The following is a 16,571-nucleotide window of genomic DNA, read 5'->3' as shown; positions in this document are numbered from 1 at the left end:
GCAAATATAACTATCCCCCTTATTTTTGTGTAGTCGTACAGCATTTGTAAGCTGATTCCTAGTCCATCACACTCTGGTAACATCTTACAGAACTGTGAGGTATGCAGTATGCTTATGCACAATTCTGTATTTCTAAAAAAGTTTAAATTCTCTGCATTGTATATTTAAGCATTATTAATGTATGCATTCAGGTAAATGTTGTTTAATATTGTAATTATACACTATCACCATCTGGCTATGTTTTGTACATGCAATCTTTGTTAGGTGTCCTGATGGCAGTATTGCTTTTTTTCCCCCTTTGTATTCCTAAGGGCATTTCTCAGGTGCTACTGTCTTTGCAATTGCAGCCTGGGTTGCAGCTGAAGAGAGTACCTGGACCAAGTCACTTACCTGGATAGCAAACTATAACTAAATAAATACATATGTTTACATGCATAGCATGTAAATTAAAATTGACTATACTATACTAGTCAAAGACTGCCATACTAGTCCAACACCAAAGGTGGGGGTGTGTCCATATTCATTAAGGATATCCACACCTCCAGGCTAGTTGCTCAGCATAATGCATCCGAGGTTATCCAAGTGCAACTAACTCTTGGCAAAACTGCAATACAAATTGTAGCTTGCTACAGATCCCCCACCATGTCCCAGGATTCCCACTCCTCTTTTCTTGATGTACTGGAAAATATTAGGGTTCAACCAAACACCCTAATAATGGGCAACTTCAACTACCCCACCATTAACTGGGAAAACTACTCATGGACTAACTCGTTAGCGCAACGCTTTCTGGAATTCATAAACTCCAATGCCCTAGATCACCTTATCCACACCCTCACCAGGGGCAACGATATCCTAGACCTAGTCATTACCAACATGAGTGACCGGTGTTCCACATCTGAAGTCAACTCCTCGTTGGTCCGATCCGACCATAAGCTAATCACCCTTGATATCCACATCCCACCCCCCATTAAGGAAACCACAGTAAGAAATTTCTCCAAAGCCAACTTCATGCTTCTTAAGATAGAAGTAGTGAACTTCATGACACCCATGCAAATGGACAATACAGTTACAACTGCTGAATCCTACACAAATGCACTCTATAAGCACCTACATGAGTGCATGGATCGTGCTATCCCAAACAGAACCAAGACGCTATCCTCCAAAAAAAGGAAGCCAATCTGGTGGTCCCCTGCCATAAACAAACTGTACAACAGAAGGAAGAAACTGTTGCAAAAGAGAGTAAAATCCCATGAGTGGAGGAGCTCCCTGGTCAGCCTCAGTAAGAAGCTGAGATCCCTTATAAGATCCTCCAAAGATAGCTACGAAAATAAAATTGCCACTAATTCCCAGGACAACCACAAAGCATTCTATAGCTATTTCAAGACTGTCAATGGCAACACCCATATCTGCTCTGAGTTACAGCACAAAGGCATGAAAATTACAGAACCAACAGATATTGCCAACATCCTGGCAGATAGGTTCAGTGCTAACTTTACCCCCACCCCCACCCCCTAAAGAGCCCATATCTATACAGGAAGAATGCAGAGTCCCTGTAATCACAACTACACAGGTGAAAGCTGCACTCTCTAAAGCCAAAAACACAGCATCCATGGGACCGGACAACATCCCAGGCTGCATTTTACAGGAACTTCAGAATGAACTGGCTCCCCACTTAAGCACCATGTTCAATAATAGCCTCGCATCAGGCTTTGTGCCCACTGAATGGCGCACAGCAACAGTTATCCCACTCCACAAAGGGGGAGCCACCACTGATCCCGGGAACTATAGATCTATTAGCCTGATGAGCCTGGTCTGCAAAGCCATGGAACGTATCATCATGGAACTCATAAACAAAGACATTGGTAACCTCCAAACTCTGGATCCCACCCAGTTCAGGTTTGTGAAAGGCAGATCATGCCTCCTGAACCTGATCGACTTCTTTGAGGCAGTCACCAAAGCCGTGGATGAGAGTAAAGTGGTTCACACAGCCTATCTTGACCTCACCAAGGCTTTCGACACCATCCCCCATTCTGGAATTATAGCTAAACTCAATAAACTAGGCATAAATCCCTATGTCACAAGATGGGTTGCCAACTGGCTCACTGACAGAACCCACACTGTAAAAGTTGCAGACTCCAAATCTGATCTCAAACCAGTGACAAGTGGAGTACCACAGGGTTCTGTCCTGGGATCGCTGCTGTTTGGTATCTACTTCTCTGAAGTACAGGCTAACACAGAAGGCCTCTGGCTAACGAAGTTCGCAGATGACTGCAAACTAGGAGCCATAGTCAAGTCCCCAAATGATGTGAACATCCTACAGAAGGGCCTCTCTGAGACAGATGCCTGGTGTCACAGCCATGGCCTCAAGCTCAATGCCAAAAAGTGCAGTGTCATCCCCTTTGGTAAAAACTCTGTACCCATGAACTACCACATAGGCAGCAATCTACTTAACACCAAATGAGTGATAAGAGACCTTGGGACCCAGGTGGACAGTAGTCTCTCCTTTGATAGTCACATCGCCACAGTAGTCAGGAAGTCCTTCTATGTGGCACACCTCATCATAAAAGGGTTCTCATCCAGGAAAAAAGAGGTCATTGTTACCCTCTACTCATCACTCATTAGACCCATTATAGAGTACAACGCCCCTTTTGGAATGTACCTCACAAGACATCTGCAGCAGCTGGAAAGGCCACAGAAGTACCTCACAAAGAGGATTACTGGACTCAAACAAATGCCCTACACTGACATGCTGGAGGGATAGATTCCTATCCCAGAGACTTCCCATACTCTGGAACAGGCTACCCATCTATGTCAAGCAAAGTTCTTCATTAGCACTCTTCAAGAAAAATCTTGATGAGTGGATGGGAAATAGGAAATACACCCTGGGGATCACTTCTGTGTCTGCTTGTCAGTGGCACAGGAAAATAACTTTCTTGGGTGGCATAAGCCAGGGAACCTTGTTGGCTAGGCTTGCGTAGGCCCTTGGGCTGATAGCCTAGTACCTACCTATGAACATGAAATACACAGTTAAAAATATATATAAACATTATGTATGAAATCATAGGACATTTCACACACATATATTTAATATATAGTTAGATAGATAGATAGATAGATAGATAGATAGATAGATAGATAGATAGATAGATAGATAGGTATGGAAATAATCAACAAAAGTCATAGATAGCCTTCAGACACTGGACCCAACCCAGCTTGGCTTTGTCAAGAGAAGGTCATGCCTACAAAACCTGGTGGACTTCTTTGAGAAGGTCACTAAGGCAGTAGATAAGGAGAAAATTGAGCAAACCACCTACTTAGATCTGACTAAGGCATTCAATACAATTCCCCCCCTGGGCGTTTTTGACAAATTCACCAAACTGGGCATAAACCTATACATAAGACATCAGATTGCCAGCTGGCTCACAGATAGGACCTAGAAACTCAGGACTGGCAAGACCACTACCACAAAGAGTCTGGTCACCAGCAGGGTCCCCAGGGATCCATGCTGGGTCCACACTTCTTTAGCATCTACTTCTCAGAAGTCATGACTAATGTCAAGAGTTTTTGGCTTAACAAGTTTGCAGATAACTGCAAACCAGGAGTTATCATAGATTCTCCCCATGACATTAATGTTTTGCAGAAGTGTCTAACACAAACAAACAACTGGTGCCAAAGTCATGGCTTAAAGCTCAATGCTAAGATATAGATTTTAGTACCTTTTAGGAAATTGGCCCCCCAGGAAAATTATGCCATCAATAACACATCTCTAAGAGTTGACCCAGTAGTCAGGAATCTGGGAAAATATGTGGATAATAATCTGGCATTTGACCAACACATGTCCACGGTAGTGAGAAAATTATTCTATGTCGCCCAACTTATAAGTAGGGATATGACATCCAACGTCTAGGAAACTCATAGTGACACTTTACTCAGCCTTCATCAGACCCATCATTGAGTATAATGCCCCCTTTGGCATGCACTTGACCAGACATATGCAACGACTGAAAGGCAAACAAAGGTTCCTTACCAAAAGAATCCAGAGCATAAACATATTGCCTTATGCAGATCATCTTAAAGCACTGTCGCTATACATTTGATTCACTACAGACTATTGAGAAACAGTCTATGCCTGGTATACAATGCATTCTTGGATTCAGCTCTGATGGACCTTTTGCACATCCACAAAATAAACAGTATCACAACTACTAGAGCTAATGATTTAAATTTTGCTTGTGACATAACCAGAACATGTTGCATGACGATATGTGCCAAGGAGGATCCCCATTTTCTGGAAAAGGCTCCCCATCTATGTGATGTAGAGTCCCTCATGACCCTATTCAAGTGTAACCTTGATCAATAGATTGAAAGTTGAAAATTCATCCCAGGTCTGCACCCATGACCCTAATGGACAGAGGCAGACAGTAAATTATTTCCAAACTAACTTAACCCCTCTGTATAATCTGTAGCAACATCTTAACTAACATACCATCTCCTAATATAAATGTCGGAGAGACAATGGGACACATTTGGGTTGTGCAGCTAGGCTTATAAAGGTCCTACTGGTCAGTAGCCCCAGTGTGTGTGTGTGTGTGTGTGTGTGTGTGTGTGTGTGTGTGTGTGTGTGTGTGTCTGTGTGTGTGTATATATATATATATATATATATATATATATATATATATATATATATATATATATATATAATTTACTTATTTATTTTACATTTGATTACCGGGTAAGTGTCCGGCTAGGCTGGAAGCCCATTTTCAGTGGAGACCTGAGTAGAAAAGCTCCAACAGGCAGTATACAGTTTACATTTACACAGAACAATTCAAAAACTCAAACTTCAAAGCAAATAGCAAAAATTAGACAGCAGCAACACAACCAACTAGTAGGAAATTGGAATTATATGGATATTGAATGGAGTTAGACACAAATTATATTACAGCAGAAATTAGTATAGAGTATACATAAGTCTGATAGACTAAACCAGTAAGCATGTTTTAATGGTGGATCCAGATTCTGAGGCAAGTAAAACAATGTAGAGAGTTAGTCGGGGTTGGAGCAAGGACAGAGCCAGTGAATGGACAGATGTTCTCTGAGGCTTTATTTGAATTTCTAGGTCATATTTAGATTGAGTATGTGCTGAGGTAATAGGTTCCAGGACTTGGATATTTTGCTGGAGTACAATGAGTCCGAAACTGTTGAGGGATTTGGTAACTTTTAGCAGAAGTTTGTCAGAGGATCGAAGGTCTCTGATATTACTGTTAGCTTGGACCAGGTCTTTTAGATCAGGGCAGTTATCTGGTTTGGTTAGGATAGTATGGGTAATAGTGAGTTGGTTGAATTGAAGAAGATTGGGTAGCTCCAACCAGTTGAGCTTTTTAAGAGCTAGGCAGTGTTGGTCCCTATAGGGAATGTCGGCTGCAAATTTGGCTATTTTATTATAGCATGACTCAAGGAGATTTAGATCAAGTCTTGCATAGGTTAGTGAAGATTTGTGAGGAGTAGAGGAGGGTGGAGTAAAGAAATGACCTGGCAGTGGTTTGTCTGGAGGTTTTGGTAAGATAGGGTATAGCTCTACAGAGCTGACTTAATTTTATATGGACTTTCTTTATAGTTTTTATATGTGTTTGTCAAGTTTTAATTGATTGTCGATTATGATGCCAAGGAGTTTGGTCTGTTCTATGGGTTCGATTACAGTTTGGTTGGATGAATAGATGGTGAGTGGGAGGTTACTGTTAGTATATATGTGGATTTATATTAGAAGATTGACTTTCGGAAAGTTGAACTCCATATGGTCAAGACCATGTGATCGACTTTCTGAAAAGTCAAAATGTACAAAAAAAACTAAAGCTCTGTTTCTGCAGTGGAGCGAGCCTCCATACAACCCCATACCCTCCCACAAGTTACTCGAGGTCATACTACAGTGAGGAAAAGGGCAAATTCCCCACAATCCCCACTGTACCGCAATCTGAGAACAAACACTTTGACTTCTGGGAAAGTTGATCATATGGTCTCGACCATATGGAGTTTGACTTTCTAAAAAGTCGATCTAATCATATAAATCCATGTGTATATGTGTGTGTGGGTGTGTGTGTGTGTGTGTGTGTGTGTGTGTGTGTGTGTGTATATACATATATATATATATATATATATATATATATGTATAAAAATATGGGATCCGGACGCATGCTCGACTAGCATATGTCCGAATCACAAAACATCGAACACACATACACGAAAGTGCTTAACATCGAAAAGCGCTTCCGTATATGTGTGCCTGTTTCGTAGATCAGACTACAGTGCATGTAAGGGAAATTCCCTTTTCCCCATTGTATTGTGATCTCTGAGTGAGAATATTAAAGTAGGGGGGGTGTGGAGGGTGAAGGGGTGCAAAGCCCCCCTGCAGAAACGTAGATTTTTTTTTGAACTACACATACACGGAAGCGCTTTTCGATGTTAAGCACTTTCGTGTATGTGTATTCGATGTTTTGTGATTCGGACATGCTAGTCGAGCATGTGTCCTAGACCCATATATATGTATATATGTGTGTGCGTGTGTGTGTATGAGTATATCATAGTTAGTTGTATACCATTACAATCGACCAAAACTGGTTGATCTAAAAAAATGTGAAAATGATCAAAAAAAAGAAAGCTGTCTTTTTTGCAGTGTGGCAATCCTTCCATTCCCTGCTAATTATATATATCAACTTTGAGATCACTGTACAGTGGGGAAAGGGCAAAGTCTCTGATCCCTACTGTTCACAAGCAATGATATTGTAATGGGGGCAGCCTGGGCCCCTGTTTTTGCAAACATGGTTTTATGGTATTGGGAAGCTATGAAAATATTTTTTCACCCCTCTTTTCCAAGGTTGAAGGTTATATGAGGTACCTGGTTAATATATTTATTCTATGGAAAGGGAATCTCACTGAGCTGCAAGAATGTATTGACTTTTTGAATGCTCTACTGATTTCTTGTACTTTTCCTATGTGACTATGTGACTAGTGATAGTTCAATAAACAAAAACTTACCTGAAGGGAGGTATGAGTCTAGGTTATTTGGAAAAAAGCCTTTTTCAAATGCCATTTTACAGGTCAGTACCCTTGGTGGCAAAAAAAGAAATATTGTTAAAGGACAGCTTATTAGACTCAGTAGGTTGATTTCAGATGATTTTGTGTTTAAACAAGAGATTGATAAACTCTGCACTTTGTTCATTGATCATAGTGTGATGCCCCACTACTGACCCAGTAATCAAGGAACCTCAATCCTGACCACTGGCAACAATGGTAATGTACATTGGGAGGACAACAGGTACACACACAGTATTTCCAGATGCAGCTCTCTGCATCAAGTGTAATTTCCTTTAAGAGCACACAGAGACCACAGTTAGTCCAGGACTGGTTTCTCCCTCTTTCTCCAGAACCCCAATAAGACTCCCCACTGGCACCACTATAGAGTTGAGATCTCAGCTGAGTGGTCAAGCCAAGACCTCCAGCACCCTCTCTGTCCAACCAGTGCTTCATGTCCCTGCCCAAGTAGCTGACACACGCGCACTCTTGGAATTTGTTTTACACACACACGCACCTGGGAAAGACTGGCACAAAGACTGGCACAGGTTTACTAGCTATGTCCCCTTCTGCCCAGGCTATAAGGTAGTTAGGGCCACCAGCCAACTCTTTATCAGCTACTTTAAGGCCCTTAACAAAGGTGTCCAATCCTGCTGTGTAATGTTACTATCAATACAAATGGTAGTTTGACCAAAAGCAAGGCTAACAGGAGTGGCCTACACAGTGTCACCAAATAGATATGTAAGTACTCTCAGAGTTTAAATATGTCTATACAGACCAGCCACAATGAAAGGTTTAAATATATTTAATAATAAATAAAAAAACAAGACAATACAATTACACATTTACAGTAACTTCAAAGTTCAAAATCAAAGGAAATATTTAAAACAAGTTTGCAGTACACTCTCAAATAAATAAAGAAAAACATCTAAATTAAGCTTTGCTATATTCCTGACTATATCTAAAAGAATTATACTGTACCCTGGCACACCTGCTTAATTAGAGCAGCAAGGCAGATGTGGTGAATAGATCCTCTAGCTGATGTTGTCGGGTCAAAGACTTCTTAAATTAATATCTCAAACATTACCGCTGGGATAGCTTGAAGAATGACACTATTTTTTGTCATCTGACTCTATCCCAGGTAAAACCTCCACGGCTGAAAGCTAGCAGTATTTAGCATCTACCTGTGAAAATGCAGAGACAAGGGCTTCCCTTCAGATCTTTGCAGATCCTGGAAGTCATAAAACAATAAAGCACTTCCAAGACAATGCAGAAAATGTCTCAGCACAGACATTGTATCAGTTTCTGTACTGAAACTGAAAGATAACATCTTTTTATTGTGTGGACATAAGTTATTTAATATCAAATATTTTTCTGAAGTTAACCTTTTGTATCCCAGTTTCAGCTGTAAAAATATATACGTTTAAACAGTTATAATAGTATATGTACATTTCTGTTCTTTTCCAGTAGGGTACACTGTGGTTACATTTTTAAGCTCAGTACTTTACAAACCCTTTTCAACACACACTTCTGTACCAGCAGTTTGATATACACATAACATACAGTTCTAGTACAGTTGTCACACAAGCATCTTACACTAATCATTTTGGTATTCACCAATGACATCTAATTATTTATAAAATTCCAGATAGCTGTGCTGGCAGTATCTCCCTTTGTCACACTTGTATATAAATCATGTTGATATTCATAAATGACATATAGTTATTTACAAAATTCCAGATAGCTGGGTGGCAGTATCTCCCTTTGTCACACATGGGTACCCTTTGTCATTGCTGGAGGATTTCAAAAAATGGATTCTTGAAGTTAGGCATAAAAAATATGGTCCCTTACTTACTTTTCCCAATGGTTTGACCGTTAACAAAAATACTAAAAGTATTGACTCAACTCAGGTTTTTTTTTTTAATTCAATATAATGTTGAAATTTCTTCTCTAAAAAAGTTATTGAATGTCAGTGGAAGACAGTATTTGGTGCTTTTGGGCTGCTTGATCAGTTGGGGCAGCAACCAAAATTTGTGTTCAAGAACAGTAATAATTTAAATGCCATTTCGAAAACTAAAAACACAACATATAAAATGTATCAAACAAGAATTGGGGCATGTATGTTGTGGGATGTGTAAGCAATGAAGTTATGTTTTACAGGGGACATATTTCTCACTGTATGGGTACCCCACATTGCTTTCAGTGAAGGGATATATAATTGTACTACTAATGGGGGTAGTATGCATTGCTTTTTGTTCCTCTTATCGGGCATTTTATGTTGGCTAGATAGGAGGACCTTTGCAAAATAGAATTTACCAAGACAACTATGAGGTCAGTAAAGAGCTTGTAGCTAATGCCTTATATAAACACTCATAGAAGGTTAATAGATTAATACTAGACTAATTGCCCTTTTTGGGTCATTTTAAGCATAGCCAATTACTTTATGCAAGAATCAAACCCTGCACTTTCTGTCTGTAAGGTAAGCACTTTCACTCGTTATACCAACCTCCTCAGTTACATGTTGTGATTTTTAAAAAGTTTGCATTTGGTAGTCTTGAAATATTTACACCTAGTAATAGAGGGAAATGACTGGGAAGTAATTCTTGAACAAAGAGAAGTGTTCTGGCAACTGTTACTTAACACCTGTAACCCACCAGGTATTAGTGATGTTATTTCCATTAAGCCTATGCTAAAAATCAAAGCTGCCAAAGTATAATTACTTTTTCTGACTTTGTTTTGTCCAATTAAAATTGCTTGATTTTTAATATTTGTAAAGATATTTTAACATTTTGATATTTATTAAATGTATTGATTAGTATTTTTAATGTTAGGATTTTATTGTGATATTTTTGTTATGTATAATGCTTTTATAAGTTTGTGAATTTTTTTTGAGTGTATGTACCTTTCAATGCTTATAGTTTTAGTGCCTTTGAGGCTATTTAAACCTTGTAACAAAATGTCTGCCAAGTTTCTGATGAAGTTCAGCTACTAAGAGGAAAGAAAGTGCTCAAACTGTGGATTAAAGGTTTGTTAAAATGTCTGGTTCAGCGTTTTGTTCTTTTTATTGTTTTAATTCAAATGCTGTTTGGGTTATTGACTACTAAGTTTATTTGCAACCGCTACCAGTATGTCACAAATGGACCTACTCCTTGCATCTGGAGCTGGTATGGATTTTAGTGGAGAGGGGAACATTACCAGTACACCTCTCAATTTACCTCTTTTAATTGACTGTATGAATTGGATAAATGAACAGGTGAATACTTTTAACGAGAGCTTTCTCTACTATGGGGACAGAAACCAACAAGGGAGAAATGCTGGCCCAGAGTTATTACAAGGTAAAAGGTCATATGCTGCTGCTGTTCATACTGCACCTTCAACTCTAGTAGTTTTTCGGTGACTTCCAGTAATGTCGGAGGCTTGTTTGCTGGTGGGAGAGATGTTGAGCCACAAACGCAGGGCTTTGTTAGTTTTAATGTTCAATAATTGTTTACATCTAAGTACACATTTGTAGACAGCACTGTTGACAATGGTGCTGTTGGTTTGGGTACTAAACAAGCATATAAAGGTACTTTGGTGAATGGTGGTAAGAAATTTGAGAAACTTGTGATGAAATAAAATATTTATTTATGGACAATTCCTTTCTGAACTTTTGTATTCTACATCACAGAGTACTGAAGGGGCTGCACATTTTTAATACCCCTATGGTTTTACACCAGGGTCTGTTTTCCATCATGAGCTATTGGATCTTTTTGATAGGATTGGCATTGAAATGATGCTAATTATTATTAAGCAAAACTTAAGACAGTTGTAGATACTAGAAGTGGAAATCAAGAAATTGGATGCTCTTATTGGAAACTATCTTTGTTATCTTTATCACCTGAATGAATTTTGTGGCGCTTTATACAGGGTTAAACAATATGAAGCCTCTTCTTACAAATGTAAGCAGAAGAAAACTGCCAGAGATGTGACTGATACAAACATAAGAAGGCCTTTCCAAATTCTAATGGTGGAAAAAGGTTTGAAGTTGGTGATCCTGATAATGCACTCGATACTCACAGGAAAGGTGTTGGTGGTAGTGATGAGCGGATGGCCCATTTTTGGGGGGAATGGAAATTCTGGAGATCAAAGAGGCTGGAAGAAAAGCAGGGGAGACAGGAGCGGAGTGCCCCTGACTTTCAACCCCTTCCCCCGTGACGGGATTGGTATTCAAGGGAGTATAGGAATTGCTAAGGATTGAAATAATTTCTTCAGATGGTTTGGATACACCTGCTGAAAGTACTGTATATGTTTCTGATGGATGTACTGTACTATATATATATATATATATATATATATATATATATATATATATATATATATAATTTTTCCCTATTGCCTATTACTTCTCTTTTTGGTTCATTATTTCAAAAACAGTTTAAGTTTGTGCCCTCTAGTTACCCCAATGTAGTGGACACCCTGAGTGAACTAAAACTGTACACTAAAAAACTGAACTTGAAATGTTTTATGCCATCTAACAGTAAATATGGAGCTAACAACGAATTGGGGAGAAGAAACATTTAAACCTCTCTTTAGCACTGCCTATTGAGGTTTTCAAACAGGTACGTGAAAACAGTATCAGGGAATGGGGCCACAAGAAGAGGAAAAGATTTTATAACTTTACTCCTGATGAAAGAGACCTCTTGTTCAAGTTATCTAATGATAAAAGCTTACATGTAATGAAGCCAGATAAGGGTGGGCGTGTTGTCATTATAGACCACCACCTGTATTCATTTAAGATGCTTGAGTTTTTAAATAACAGTGATTTCTTTGTAGAAGTCATATGAAATGAGATTGACATAGCCTATCGAGGCATAGACTATGCATTGCAGGATTAATATACTACTTTTGATATACCTCCTAAGATGAGACACTTCCTTGAGGTCAAGCATCCTTGGATTCCATGGATATTCGGAATCCCTAAGATTCATAAGTTGGTGGTCGAGCCCCCACTCAGACCCATTGTAACTTCAGCAGGCTCAAAGACTGAACCACTGGCTAAAATGGTTGATTTTAAGTTAAAATCATTTTAAGTAGGAAAAAAACATTTATTAAAAGACTACTGGCACTTTCTTCAGTCTACTGCAGATTTGAAATTTTTACCTGATACCTTGTTTGTCAGAATTGATAATAAAGACTTATCTGTAATCCCACATGACGAAGGTTTGGAATGGTCCCTAGGTGCCATGGCTAGGGGTACTAACCTCACCCAGGCTGAGATTAGTTTCATTTTTCAATGTATAGAACTGCTGCTTAAAAACAACTTTGTAGTTTTTTGAGGAGGAAATACTACAAACAACACAGGGGTATTGTGATGGGGCAGCCTCGGACCCTGTTTTTCTGAACATGGTTTTATGGTATTGGGAAACTAAGAAAATATTAATTTCACCCCTCTTTTCCAAGGTCAAAGGTTATATGAGTTACCTGGATGCTGTATTTATTCTGTGGAAAGGAAACCTCACCAAGCTAGAATAATTTATTAACTTTTTGAATTTTTATACTGATTTCTTGTACTTTTCCTATCAGACCAGTGATAGCTCAATAAACTACCTAAACATTACTCTATGCAAAAATCTGTCTGAAAGGAGGTATGAATCTAGGTTATTTAGAAAAGACAGTTTTTCAAATGCCTTTTGATATTTTAACATTCAGCACCTTGAGCCATTTAGCTATAACCAGAAGGAAGAGTGCTGGAAACACCAGTCCGAAATATGTTTAATATGTATATAAGTGTCTTTAATGTCTTCGTTTTTTTAAATTCTGATGAAGTCCTTATTTATTTGAAGATGAACGCACTTAATTCTGTCTGTTTTAAAGAATAAAAACAAACTGCAATAATGTTTGGGCTCATGGTACTTATTTCAGACTAGTGTTTCCATTAGCCAGTTAGCTATCCAATAAGTTACATGGGGATTTACATTTGTGTGGGAGAACTTATCAGTGTTAACAGAGGGGATGGAGTTGAGCACCTTTGCAAGGTCTAGACATGGTGTGGGATTTACCCATTCATTGCTTCACTAGCCTCTTTGATGAAGTCAACCAGGTTAAGTAGTCAGGATCTCCCCTTGACTAATCCAAACTGACTTGGGTTGAAAGTTTGCTGTCTTATGTATGTCCTACTGAGGTATTAGAATAAGTTTCAAGCTTCAGACCTATGGTGAATGTGACTGATTTGTGATCTAATTTTAAGCAGGGATGAAGTTACAATTTGAGATAAGCAAAGCCGCCCCATATTGGTAATGTCCGACCACACAGAGTTTGTACTGAAGAAGTCCAGAAATTTCTGGGTGTACATGGGTGAGGATTTGTAAGTTTCGCGGTTGATGTAAGTATACCTGGCATCACCTAGGAGAATGGTGTTAGTCTTACTGTATAGGTACTCCATATTATTTAGATAGTAGGTATAGGCTGAGAGGGACATAGAAGGAGTCCTATTGTTTACTATAATATGATAAGGGGACCTGTTAATAGTATGTCAGATATGCAGAAGTTCCAGGTTATTATTTTGCCTAACAAGTCTGGAGATGAAATGCTCTGTTAAAAAAAATGGTAATATCACTGCTTTTAGTACCTTTATCTAATTTGGTAGGCCTGAACTTGTGGTAGACATTGAAATACAGCATTACTGACATGCTGTCATTGATCTTGAATCAAGTCTCCATGATGACTTATAAATCAATGTTTCCCAGGATAAGCAATGGTTATAGAGAGTGAATTTTTCTGTTAAAGCTCCTAACGTTGAGCTGCAATACCTTTATATTAATCAGTTTCTTTTATGTTAATCAGTTCCTTTTTTGTCATGTTGAAATCTTTAGGAGGCTGACATTGTCTAAAAAAAGGCACTATACAAAAGCCTTGGGAGGATAGGAGTTGGCCATCCTTGGGAAAACAGTTAGGATTGTGTGCCATCTCCTCTAATACTGATATATATTGTACCACCTTTGAATGACACCAGAAGCTCAGCAAATTTTTAAATTCAGGAATCTTTGTATAACAGCATCATTCCTGGTGATGGCACAATGCTGCTCAAGGCTAGGTTCATTCTGAGAGTATCACAGGATCATAGGAGATTACTAGGCTATCGACCCGGAGGTCATTTTTAGCCTAGTCATTTCATCCCAATGTAATACCATAGAAATGCTAGTCAGTACCTACGATTGCATTTAGTGATGACTGCTCATGTCAAGGAGGTCTGTGGGCTCTATCCCAGGTAAGAATTTATGGTGCCCCATCCACTCATCCAGTTTCCTCTTGAACGGTGTCATAGAGGTACTTTGCTCCTCATGAATTGGTAGCTTGTTCCAAAGACCCAGCAGTCACTGGGAAATAAATCTGCCCCTCCAGCATGTACTATTTAAGTCACAGGCCATATTTAGGTCCCTGGAACAGATCATGCCTCTGTTCATATAGTCCATGGAGGTTCATCTCAAGTCATTTAAACCCATGTGCACTATGACTGTGCCCTATGTGTACTTGTGGTGGACGGACTTGACTGCATATGTCTTGTGGTGAATCCTGGCACTTGATTGCCATCTGACTATAACTGTCTCCTTACACAGCATGGGGAGTAGTACATTAGCATGTCTTACTATGAAGTCACATATAACTAGGCAATTTGATTATGTGGAGGTTTGCCTTAGAGTCTTTTGACAAGAGGTAATTTGACTCTTGGATATATGTTTCATGGTGGATGCTGCCTATGTTGTGTGTTTGTGAGGTTGCTGAGGTCACTTGTTTCTTAGCTAACATTTAGGAGGTCATTGTGGTTTAGGTATGTTAGTTTTAAGATTCTCTTCCTATGTAGTTCTATGTGTTTGGTTTAAGCTGGTTTGGTGTGATGTTGTGTGGCACTGACAACCTGCTTGTTATTTGTGGTGTCTACATCTGAGAGCTTTGCCTCCATTAGCATTATGTAACTACATGTCTCACACACTGTGTCAGTTTGTTTAAGTAGGAGGGGGGTGTCAGTTAAGCAGAAGACAATTGCTACACTATCCAGATGCTCATTTCAACCTAGCTGGCTACCGAAATGGTTGGAGAGTGCAAATCTATGGTTCCATTTACTTATGGAAAATAATGGGATGAGGAAGCATATTTTCTTTAATTAAACTTTTTTGCCAAAATGCTTTGACATTTTGTATGTGATCTGGTTGAAGTAAAATTGAAGAAACATGATTTTGACTTGAGTCTTTTCCCCATCAACAACTGCAAACATGATAGCCCCCATCAGGTTATGGTGTTGTATTTCTGCATTCAAGTAAAGCAAAATAGGAAACTTGCATCATACTGGCAGCAATATTTGCACTGGTCTATATAACTCTCTCTACTTGCCTATTAGACTGTGAATATCTCGGATGGGCTGCAATGTGTAAAAAGGTCAAATTCCTGACTTCCAGGTAGAAAACAGATGTAAGTACACCTGGAAATCCATGTCTTAAAAAATGCTGTATGCATCATATTAACTGAATATGATAACATATTTCTCACATTTGTCTTTCTGGAATGTTGCTTGGAAACATTTTTGTGAAACATTGCGTATTTAACAGTTTCTCACAATGATCGTGATTTGGTGAGGCATATCAAGCCAAAACACACAATTTCAGGTTGTTTCTTTCTTTACAGTGTCCTGTTCAATTTGCCTCATAAATTCATTTTTATTTTCCTTGTATAAAATTCTTAACCTCTGCTGCTTCATGAATTATTTCGAGCAATTTATTGTTTAGATGGTTAAGAACTGCAAATTTCTTGCTGAGATGTTCATAAACAAAGTGCACACTTACAGAAATGAAGTTTACTATCACATAACCGAGGATTGTTACATCAGGAACTATTATCTTGGGAAAATCTCACTGAGACCTGGCGACTCTGAGATCCATAACACTGTAAATTCTTGAACAGCAAAACTCCCTAAGGATGTAGAACCAGATATGAGTGCTACTGTTGGTCTTGCAGGGGACAGACAAGTCCATCTGCTCAATATTGTGGGCCTTGATGTTTCAGGCTTTTTTTATGATAATCCTGGGATATTGTATCCTAATGTGATGGTTATCAATTATGTGACACTAAATGCAGAAATACTATTATAAAATTATATTTAGTACATAGCAATTTGTTAGTGTGATTCACAAATATAAATCACAGTAATAAAGAATGGTATACAGAAGTTGGTTGGCTTCCATAAATATCATACAGGTGTTTATAATATGACAGTTCTCCCCAAAGGGAGAGCACAAACTATGTAGCATTACAGAGCTACACAACACAGCTGGGAACAGCATCCTATAATATACTTTACCGAGTAGTTTGGTAAAATAGGCAGAACTTTTTCTCTGTCTGAGCATATCTGTTCTTAAAATTATGCACAATTGGATGACCTTGTGGTTACTTAATAAGCTATATTATTTCCTACTATTTTGCTGTTCCCAGTTCTGCTATCGTGCCTAAAACTGATTCATGTAAATGTTTTA

Source organism: Protopterus annectens, chromosome 2.part2, assembly GCF_019279795.1.
Source record: "Protopterus annectens isolate FY-2018-M chromosome 2.part2, PAN1.0, whole genome shotgun sequence".
Classification (NCBI taxonomy): Eukaryota; Metazoa; Chordata; order Ceratodontiformes; family Protopteridae; genus Protopterus; species Protopterus annectens.
This window is presented reverse-complemented; position numbering follows the sequence as displayed.